Source organism: Homalodisca vitripennis, unplaced genomic scaffold (genome assembly GCF_021130785.1).
Source record: "Homalodisca vitripennis isolate AUS2020 unplaced genomic scaffold, UT_GWSS_2.1 ScUCBcl_296;HRSCAF=1983, whole genome shotgun sequence".
NCBI lineage: Eukaryota > Metazoa > Arthropoda > Insecta > Hemiptera > Cicadellidae > Homalodisca > Homalodisca vitripennis.
In genome coordinates, this window is record NW_025776450.1 from 293,678 (window position 1) to 304,615 (window position 10,938).

Here is a 10,938-nt window from a genome sequence, read left to right on the forward strand (position 1 = left end):
GTTATTATTTTTATAATTTTTGGACATTATTATTTATTTATAATCAATAATATAATCACTGGGAAAGTGATTTGTACTGTGATAAATTTTCAATAAAACTAGGATGTAGACTACGTACTTTGGATGTCAAGAGACAGTGATAGCAGAAACTATGATCTATAAACAATAAAAATAACTCACTGTAGGTCCTGGTCCTCTCCCTGAGCCTCACATCGTGTTCCTTGTTCGCTGGTTTTCCGGGGTGCTGCGATTAGAGTGAGTTTTGAATACAGTACAGAGCAATTCAAAATATTGAAATACCCCGAACATTTCTTCCGGTGTTTCTATGGATATAAGTAATTTGGATGTTTACATCTGAAGGGGACATATCAGCTGGATTCTTTCAAGGCAAATGTCCATATTTTATCCTACGCATGTGACGTTCTTTTTTAATTGTAAACTACAAGATGCGTCTGTATTTATTTTCTGCTCTAGGACTAAAGTATTTACGAGTATAAGCAAACAGCCTTTAGCTTTGTAAAATTGACGACATCTATACTGAGCCGGTTCAATACCTAAATCTCCCCAGCTCATGTGTGTTTTATATAGTGTATGTGTGTGTGGTTTATTGGCTGCAGAGGCCACTGACCATTTGAAGGCGTTTGGCCTTTCCGGTAGAGTGGCAAAGACTCCGAGCCGTGGTGTACAAGTTAGGAGTAGCTCCAAGTTAAAATTTTTGTTTAACTAAGTGTTTTATTTAGTTTTGCTGAGCTGTTCTCCTTCTAACATGTGCGGCTAAGTTTACGGCCCCTCACTGATGAGTAAGTTTTGCTTTCTTTTAAATTTTAGTGATTATTTTTATTTTTCAAACTGTGAAGGTTAAGAGCACATGGTTTTCCAAATTGTAGTTTTGCTTTTTATTAAATTTTAGCACTTCTGGCTGTTAACTAAATTTTTAAACTGGCTTTCAAATTAATTCTCTTACTCTTTTATTAGTTTTCACCCTTTCTATTCGGCTTAAATTAATTTTCTGTCTCTCAGTGAGGACCAGTCCTAGGCTATATGTTACTGTTCATTTTTATTCTGCAGCCAATATTGTTTGTAATGTGTCACTTGTTATGTAGTTTTTGTAAACAAACCCAGAGAGACTGCTGAAGGTTCATTTTACTAAATTTTTAAGCCATTCTGAGAGATGTAACGTTCTTCGGGTCTTTTAGCCCATAACTCCCCCTTATAGCCTACTTGGTTAATTTAAGGCCTTCTGCCATCAAATTTTAAATTTAGATTCCTGTTAATAGGCTGCTACTTTTGGCCATCGTTTTTTTTTTCTAATAATTTAATTTTTTTTTACCAAGAGTAAAACGCTTAAATTTTTGTTCTGTGACAGAGGGGATTTTCATACTAACTTTCTTTGGGGTTGTTGTTTTGAGTTGGGAATTTTATTTTAAGTGCAGGATGCCCTTCCCCTGCTTTTCACCAATTTTGAGCCAATTCTGTCAATAAATGCCTGTTTTAAAAATGTTTTAACCAAATTGTTACGTATAGTAGGCTACTGCGTATACCTCAAATAAATTTCTTTATAACTTATTGTTTTAGTCTTTTAAATGGAATATCTTGTTTATTTATTGTTTTCTAATGTTACCAGCTTCTATATTAAGGTTTATTTTAATTTTTATCAGTGATTGATTGGTCTGTGATATTTTGAAATTTTGGTAATTTAACTTAACTTAAAATTCTTGATAGATAACTTTTGGCAACTTTACTTTTATTAAAATCTATATTGTTTGGCAACTATTTATTAATTATTATTAACTTTAAAGGGGTACTAGGCTGAAACCTGGTTTCAGGGTCCAGGAGATGAGTTGATTTTCTGCTGTCATCTCTCCATCATGCGTGGTCGCAGAGAACCTTCGCTTTTGCGCTCTGCTGAAGGACGGCCACCATGATGGCATTGCTACTAGTCAACATCTGTGATACCCTGCTCATATTCTTTATTTATTTGTTATTGTTATTGTTGCCATTTATATAGTTTATATTTTGTTATTTAATTTTAAGTTAGTTTTAGATATTATTTAGTTATTTCTTGGATTTCATTAGGAGCCCGCCCTTAGCCGAAGGATACCGGGTGGAATTGGCATTTCTTGTTTCAAATTATGGCGTTTCTAATTTTTGTATGCAGGTGCACCTGATAAGGATTGTTTGAGGAATATACTACTGCAGGCACTTTTTATTTTTTTTTATTTATAGTATCTACACTTATATATTTATATTGACTAGATAGGCCTATGTTGTGTATTAGTAAATGAACCTGAGTATGCTGACCACGGTGTTCTTTTTTTTACCTAGTTTAGTTATGATCCGGCATCCCGTTCGCCACCATGGGCGCGCGCTTCCCTGATGGTTTGCTGTGGGTGTGCGAGGGGCGATGTACGGTTTCAATGGTAGGAGAGCGTGGTTAGCTGCTCTCTCAGCTGTCTCTCAGTTCTGGTTTTGTTTGTTGGTGTAGGTTAGTGTTAGGTAGGGGGAGGTTAGAGTACACAATTTTTTTTTCATTAGGAGCTCGCCCTAGCACAGGATACCGGGTGGAATTGGTTTAGTGTCTTGCTTCCTGCAGACTTACCCTTTGCAGGGAGCAAGGGACCCTAAATTGCTTAACCGCTAAATTTATCTAACTGTACTCTACTTCTCCCCTATCAATGTGTTGTTTTGTTATATTTATTGCTTCTGTGTTTGTAGGTTGTGGTTAGTGTGTATTTGCAGGGTATCCTTCTATTAGGTAGCGGGTATTAAGTTCTTCACTTGGACCTCGTCAGTGTAAGCCTTTTGTGAGTTGAGTCCACTTAGGTTACTAAGTAATTGTTGCGTACGCTTTGTTGTTTATTGTGGTATTTATTTGTCTTAATTGTTTGGTATGGCGTTTTCCCTGGTGCCTGAACATCTACGCAAGCCCGAGTTGGTTTTTGAGGTCCTGGCGAGAGGACAGAAGCCCGAGGGAGATGTGAGGGCATTAAGAGCTCAATTACGGGCTTGTATAGCGTTGGACCGCAGCTGGAATGCAGAGTTCCAAATTAACACAGAATTTGAGTTTTGTAAAACCCGCATGGAGGAATTAGAAAACGATATTAATTTTGAGTCACTTCCCATGTCCGGGTCAGCAAAGGCTAGATTGGCATCTCAGCTTTTACATTGGCGTGACAGAATAGTTTTACTTATGTCAGCTCCTAGTTTAAACTCTGATATTAAAAGTTGGGCTTTTTCGGCCAGTAACAAATTAAAACAAGCCTTAGATGGTTTCAGTGAGGTGCGCTCGGTGAAAGAGAAAGGGGTACTATTTACCGCTGTCACTCCAACGGAGGTTCCCACTACCATTACTTTTGCTAACCATCCACCGGCTCTTTCTTTCGAGCCTCCCAGAGTTACTATGTCTCCGATGGGTAGTGGTGAGGCATCATCTATAGTTGTGCCTTCCTTTTCTAGCTTTGGCAAACTGCCCCATCCTTTGGGGAGTGTTTTACAACACTTCCCCAGAGTTGATGGGCTTGACACTAATTTACTTATCCATTTCCTTCTGGAAGTTTTTAAGCTAAGAGAATTTCCTGGTATGACAGATGCCATGCTTATGCAGATTTTAGCGCAGTTTTCCTTAAGGCCGCTTTTTGATCGCCTTCTAGACTGCCTTAGGAGAGGTGCCACCTTTGACCAGTTCCACGCCGAGATCTTGGAGTTCTTTGTACCTGCTCGGGTTAGGGAGCGCTTGCGGGTGGAACGCGTTTACCGTCCTCAGGCACCAGACGAGACGTTGAGCCATTTTTCGGGGAGATACGGGATGTAGCCCGGGTGTTGCGCTTGAGCTTGAGCGAAACGGAGTTGGTGAGCCTTATTTTGGAGGGCATTAAACCTGAAGAACGCTCCCGTTTGATTTTTTGTAGCCGTCCCGCATCTTTTACGGATTTGGACCGCCTCTCCATCATCTCTAGAGGGGTTCAGGATGCGGATGATCAAAGGGAGGCCATGTCGAGGTATCTTCCTTACTTGCCTCCGGGGCCGGTCCATGCTCCGGTGCAGTCTGAGCCAGCAGCTGCTCCTTCCCGTAGGCAGCCTCCTACCTGTTATGGCTGCAAGCAAGTGGGACATATTAGACCGTTTTGTCCACTTAATAAAAAAAAAAAAAAAACTAGTAAGCTTGCGGACGAGTAAGCCCGACTCGTGCCGTAAAGGTAATTTTGAGGGCAAATATGTACCTGATTTTGATGGTAAAAGGGTAGCTGGTTTAATGCAGAACAGAAATAAAACAGAAAGAAATAGACTTGGGAACAGTTATCATCGTTGGCCGAGAGGGGAGGTTGCTGCTCTGGCTGCGCAGGGAGTAAGGGCTGCCCGCTCAACCTGCCCACAACTGGATGTACTTGTGGGGAATGTGGTGCAGAAGGCCCTGATTGATTCTGGGTCAGCACGCAGCCTGATTTCTTTGTCGTTTTTTGAAGATCTAAAATCCTCTGGGCTAATACGGCGGGTTGAGCCTAGTTCACTTATCTGCTGGACTGCTTCACGCACACCTTTACCTATTATCTGTAGTGCCCAGATTCACATCAAAATTAATTATTTCTCTTGGGATTGGAGCTTTTTGGTGGCTAAGGACCTGACTTTTCCTTTCATCTTGGGAGCAGATTTTATCGGAAAAACTGGCATGATTTTGGATTTGGCCTCCAGTCATGTTTTCTTTGCTTTCGCCAGGCGGGTGCTCGTTCCCTTTTCAGATGTCGAGTCTCGTGGGACTGCTGCCTTAGAGATGGAAGATAAGAGCTTGACCCCTCCTGACCAACTAGGACATCTTACGCCGAAAGAGGCTGAGGACATAAGGCAGATTTGTTCCAGTTTTCCTGAAGTCCTAACTGACAAACTGGGCACGACCAATCTCTTGGAATACGAGATTCGTCTTACAGACACCCGTCCTGTACGTTCCCATCCATATAAGCTTGCTCCGCCCAAGATGGAAATTCTGAGAAATATGATTGGTGATTTACTTAAGAGTGGGGTAATCAAGCCGTCTTGCTCAAATTTTTCCAGTCCAGCGTTTCTAGTGCCGAAAACCTAATGGGAAGTCCAGATTGGTCCTGGATTATCGAAAGCTCAATGCTCAGATAGAAATTGACTCCGTGCCTCTCCCCGATTTGCATTCTGTTTTCGACTGGTTTGGTAAGGCCAAGTATTTCTCCATTTTTGATCTTAATCATGCATACCATCAGATTCCTCTAAAACACGAGTCTCGACCTCTCACTGCCTTTTGTGTGCCTTGGAATTTGTACCAGTTCACCCGAGTGCCAATGGGCTTGGCTGTGGGGGCCCAAACACTCACCAGACTCCTGGATTCTATCTTTCATGATGTCAAATTTAAGTTCGTGTTCAACTATCTGGATGACCTGCTTGTGTACAGTGAGAGTTATGAGGAGCACTTGACTCATCTAGAGGAAGTTCTAATTAGGCTGCGAGAGTCTGGCCTTACCGTCAATCCTGAAAAGGTGAGTTTTGCTCAGCCTGAAATATCGTTTCTGGGTCATCTTGTCTCTTCTCGAGGTGTTTGTATTGATCCAGAGAGAACCCAGGCAATCAGGGAGTTTCCTCCTCCTAAGGATGCCAAGGGGATTGCCCGTTTTGTAGGAATGATAAATCTTTATCGTCGTTTCATCCCCAATGTTGCTGAAGTGGCGGCCCCTCTGAACTCTCTTAGGAAAAAGGGTGCCAAGTTTGAGTGGGGTGAAGCGCAACAGACTGCTTTTGAGCAGCTGAAAGAGGCATGATGCAGCCTCCAGTCTTGGCTATGCCTGATTTCAGTCGTAAGTTCGTCTTGCAAACTGATGCTTCCTCCTTAGCCGTTGCTGCTGTTTTATCGCAAGAAGTAGATGGTATCCGGCAGCCCATAGCTTATGCTTCACGCACGTTAACCCCTTGTGAGAAGAAGAGTTGTTCTGTTTATGAGCTGGAATGTTTGGCTGTCGTATTTGGAATTAACAAGTTCAGGCGTTACCTAGAACATAAAGAATTTTTGTTGGAAACCGACAACCAGGCACTTTCTTGGCTCCTTGCCCACCCCCGTCAGCTCGGAAAGATTGGTCGCTGGGTAGTCCAAATTTCTGCCCTTAAGTTCACAGTGCAGCACGTGCGAGGCACCCAAAATATCATAGCGGACACTCTGTCACGCATGTATCACTTACCCAACGACCACCAGAATTTATCAGAGCCACCATGTTGTGGCGTGCTCCTAGACTTTCCTCTGGCATTTTCGGACATTGTTCCACACCAACTTAAGGATCCCGAGCTGACTGCTATCATCAATGAGCTTAAAAACGGAGGTGCCCACCCTCCTTATTTTCTGTACCGAGGTGCTCTATGCTGCCGTGACAAGCAGCGGAGAAAACCTAAGTTAGTGCTGCCAAGCTTTCTTGTACCGATGGTCTTTCAGTATTTTCATTCTTCTCCTGTGGGCGGACATCTAGGAATTCATAAGACCATCGCGAAGATTAGGGATCAGTTCATCTGGAAAGGTATGGACCGGGATATTGCAGCTCGAGTACGTTCTTGTGAACTGTGCTCGCTAAGCAAACCCGCTCAAAAATACCAAGTTGGGTCTTTTGTCATCTGAGGTGGCGGAAAAAAACCTTTGGAGAAGGTTTTCATTGACTATGTTGGGCCTCTCCCGCGTAGCAAGTCCGGAAATAAGTTCCTACTTGTTTGTGTGGATGCCTTCTCCAAGTTTGTTTGGTTGTTCCCATTGCGGAGTGCTACCGCGCAGCTCACGGTGCAAGCACTTCGTAACCATTTTTTTCAACACTTTGGAATCCCCGCCACCTTAGTTTCCGATAATGGTTCACAGTTTGTCTCCAATATCTTTAAAAGAATGTGCTTTGGGCACGGAATCCGCCATGTGACTACTTCCCTTTCTATCCTCAGCCTTCTCACGCCGAACGGTTTAATCGTAATCTTCGATCTGCTCTCATTGCCTTTCATGCGGAAAATCAGACCACCTGGGATCAACAACTACCTTGGATCCAATTTGCCTTTAATACGGCCCAGCATGAAAGTCACAAGGCGGTACCTTTCGAGTTATTATTTGGCTTTCCGCCAAACAACCGTTTGGCGAACCTTTGGAAAATTAGCGATCTTCTGCCACCTCCTGGTACTCCCAATGTGAAAGCCACTTGGGAGGCAGCCAGGCGGAATCTCATTCGGGCTAGGGAGTTAGTAAGGAGGAAGTACAACCGAGGTCGTATTGCCAATCCCTTCCAGGTGGGGGATCTAGTTTACTGCAAGGCTCACCCAGTCAGTTCGGCTGTGGATAAGAGAGCTGCTAAACTTTGCTACAGGTGGACTGGTCCCCACCGCATCTTGAAGTTTCTGACTCCGGTGACTGCCCGACTGGGAGATCCTCAGTCCGGGAAGATTTTCAGGAAGGCGCACATATCCCATCTGAAGCCTTGCCGGAGTCATCCGTGATTTCTCTTTAGTCTGTGCGGGAGGGTTTTAGGTCCAGAGGCCTGATCACCTCTGCTCCTTCTTCCTGATTCAGGTTCACCCACGCAACTCTTGGAGGGATTTCTTGCCTCCAACTGGATTTTCTTGGTTTTACCTTCTGCAGACTTCAGGGTTTCCGGTTTATAATTCTTCAACCATTGGGGGGAGAGGCATTTCGTTTGGTTCTTCATTTTGAAGAAATTAACAGAGGGGAGTTCCTCCTTTTGGGGGGGGAGTCTGAGCCGGTTCAATACCTATATCTCCCCGGCTCATGTGTGTTTTATATAGTGTATGTGTGTGTGGTTTATTGGCTGCAGAGGCCACTGACCATTTGAAGGCGTTTGGCCTTTCCGGTAGAGTGGCAAAGACTCCGAGCCGTGGTGTACAAGTTAGGAGTAGCTCCAAGTTAAAATTTTTGTTTAACTAAGTGTTTTATTTAGTTTTTGCTGAGCTGTTCTCCTTCTAACATGTGCGGCTAAGTTTACGGCCCCTCACTGATGAGTAAGTTTTGCTTTCTTTTAACCCATAAGAGACTACTGTGACCATATGGTCACAGTTTCAGTATTTTATTTTTTGGGTTGGTATGCCTGATTCATGAAGCTGGTTTTGATTTTTTCTTAGCCAGCTGACAGAACAAGAGTTATTCTTCACCTGTAGTGTTAATGTTTGATGGTTGGTTTCAGTTGTGAGGAACAGTAAAGTATTAAATTTACTTATGTTACAACATGGCTGATTTTTCTTGACAACAATTGGTTGTAAGTATTATAACTTTTTTTATATATAAGATAAACATATCTGAAATATGTCCTATGTTATTTCATAAGCTTTTAACTGGTTATGTTTTAAAGAAAAATGCTATGTCAGTTTTAGGTTATGTCATAGGCCACCTCAAACTTTACTGTGACCATATGGTCACAGTAGGCTTTCATATGAACAAAAACAATAATATTGAATATGTTTTAACCAGTAATTTTTATTTCGCCTCTCATGTTTGTGAGGTATATATATTACATTATTATCCTTCATTTGTTGTTTTAGGCAACAACCTTGTCACTGGCCGAGGGATTTACTGTAGCCGAAGCTGTCGATGTAATTGAAAACTTTGTTGATGACGGGAATCTCGACACCTCAGACGTTGACATCTTTATTGCCCCCCCCCCCAGAAAAATGATATCCTCACTGATGAAGACTCTGGTCCAGAAGACGAAGGTGGGTACCATAAATAATTTGAACGGTGGACAACTATCAGCTCCCGCAGAAATAAGAGTAAGAAGACTTTGTAATCTTTGTTGAATCAAGTTGCATCGGAACTACAAGATAAAAAACATCGAACCTGGATTGATGGCGACATGGAAGCTCAGAAGACTCTTGCTTTTCAAGCATACAACTACAGTAAGTTCAGTTCTTTAAAGCCCAGTTGAACTTTTTGAGCTATTCATCAACAACAGTGTTAATTGAATTGCTAGTTAAAAATACAAACAAGTACGCTTTATTCAAAAACTGCCCAGACCCAAAGGTTACGGAGGAAGAAATGAAATGCTTTTTAGCAATTTTGTTACTGTCAGGATACAATGAACTGCTGGTAAGAAATGCTATTGGGATTCTGGACTAGATATGAAAAAATGAAATGGTCTGTCAAGCAATGAGACGTGATAGATTTATTCAAATTATGCGCTTTTTGCACTGTGCAGATAACTCTGAGACAATTCCAAATGACAAAATGTGGAAAATGAGGCCACTTATGAACTTACTCAAATGTAAATGTCTTGACAATTTTGTACCATCTGAGTTTTTGTGTTTTTGATGAGTCCATGGTAAAGTACTATGGCAAACATGGATGTAAGCAATTTTTGAAAGGGAAACCTATCCGTTTTGGCTACAAGATTTGGAGCCTAAATACTGATACTGGGTACTTGATCAATTTTGAGATTTTTCAAGGGAAGAACACAACAACAAATGAAACATATTCAAAGCTATTTGGGAAATCAGCAGCTCCTCTTGTATCAATGCTGGATGAAATACCTCAAGATGAGTTACCCTACCAGTTGTTTTTTTTTGACAATTTGTTTTACAAGTCCAGCACTGATGAAACATCTGAAAGATAGAGGTTATGGTTCTACAGGAACTGTCCGAATCAACAGATTGCCAAAAGAACTGCCCTCTTTCATCAAAAAAAAGATATGCAAAATGAATCTCGAGGAAGCATTTCAATGTAAAATAGAAAAAGAAGATGGCATATTTTGTCGCTCGCTGGAAAGACAATAGTGTTTGTTTACAGTCGCATCGACATCATATGGTATTGAGCCTATTGCTAGTGTGAAGCGCTTCTCTCAGTCAGAAAAGAAATATCTCCACATTCAACAACCCTTTGTGATAAAACAGTATAATCACCACATGGGAGGGACGGACCTTATGGATGAGGACATAAGCACCCACAGAATTGGGATCAGGGAAAGAAGTGGTGGTGGCCTTTAGTTTACATGGCTTATAGATCTGGGGCACCACTAATGCTTGGCGACTTCTCAGATTGTCAGGGAACAAAATGACAAAACTGACATTTAGAAGAGAAATAGTTCAATGCTACTTAACAAGGTACAAGACGCCTCCACCAGCTCTTCCCGGCCCAAGTACTTCAAGAAAGGTCTTCGTTGCAAAAAATAAAAATAGTCTACGCTACGATGGTCTACATCACTATGTAATACCAACAGAAAAGCGCAGGAGGGTGCGCAAATAGATTGTGCAGTTCTGTAGGAAGAACAAGAACAGCTTGCAAAAAATGTGACGTCGGCCTGTGTGTAAAATGTTTCGAGAACTATCACAAACTGCAGTAGGCTTACTATATATGTCACTCTGGAGTCTACAAAAACTTTATAATAATCTGATTTTACTTTACTTAATAGTTTAATGGTTTTAAAGTAAATAATAAAGTAAAGTTCATATAATGCGATTTGGTTGTTTATTTATTTATTCGGAAAAGGAATCTTAAAAGCCTACTGTGACCATATGGTCACACACAAATTTTCGATATAGATACATCACTAGAATAAAATCAATAATTTTCCAATAACAAAAAAGCTTATAGAAAAAGGGTTTAAATACAAAATAATTTCAAATTCCACAGAAAAATAATTCCAGTCCTTTATGGGTTAAAATTTTAGTGATTATTTTTATTTTTCAAACTGTGAAGGTTAAGAGCACATGGTTTTCCAAATTGTAGTTTTGCTTTTTATTAAATTTTAGCACTTCTGGCTGTTAACTAAATTTTTAAACTGGCTTTCAAATTAATTCTCTTACTCTTTTATTAGTTTTCACCCTTTCTATTCGGCTTAAATTAATTTTCTGTCTCTCAGTGAGGACCAGTCCTAGGCTATATGTTACTGTTCATTTTTATTCTGCAGCCAATATTGTTTGTAATGTGTCACTTGTTATGTAGTTTTTGTAAACAAACCC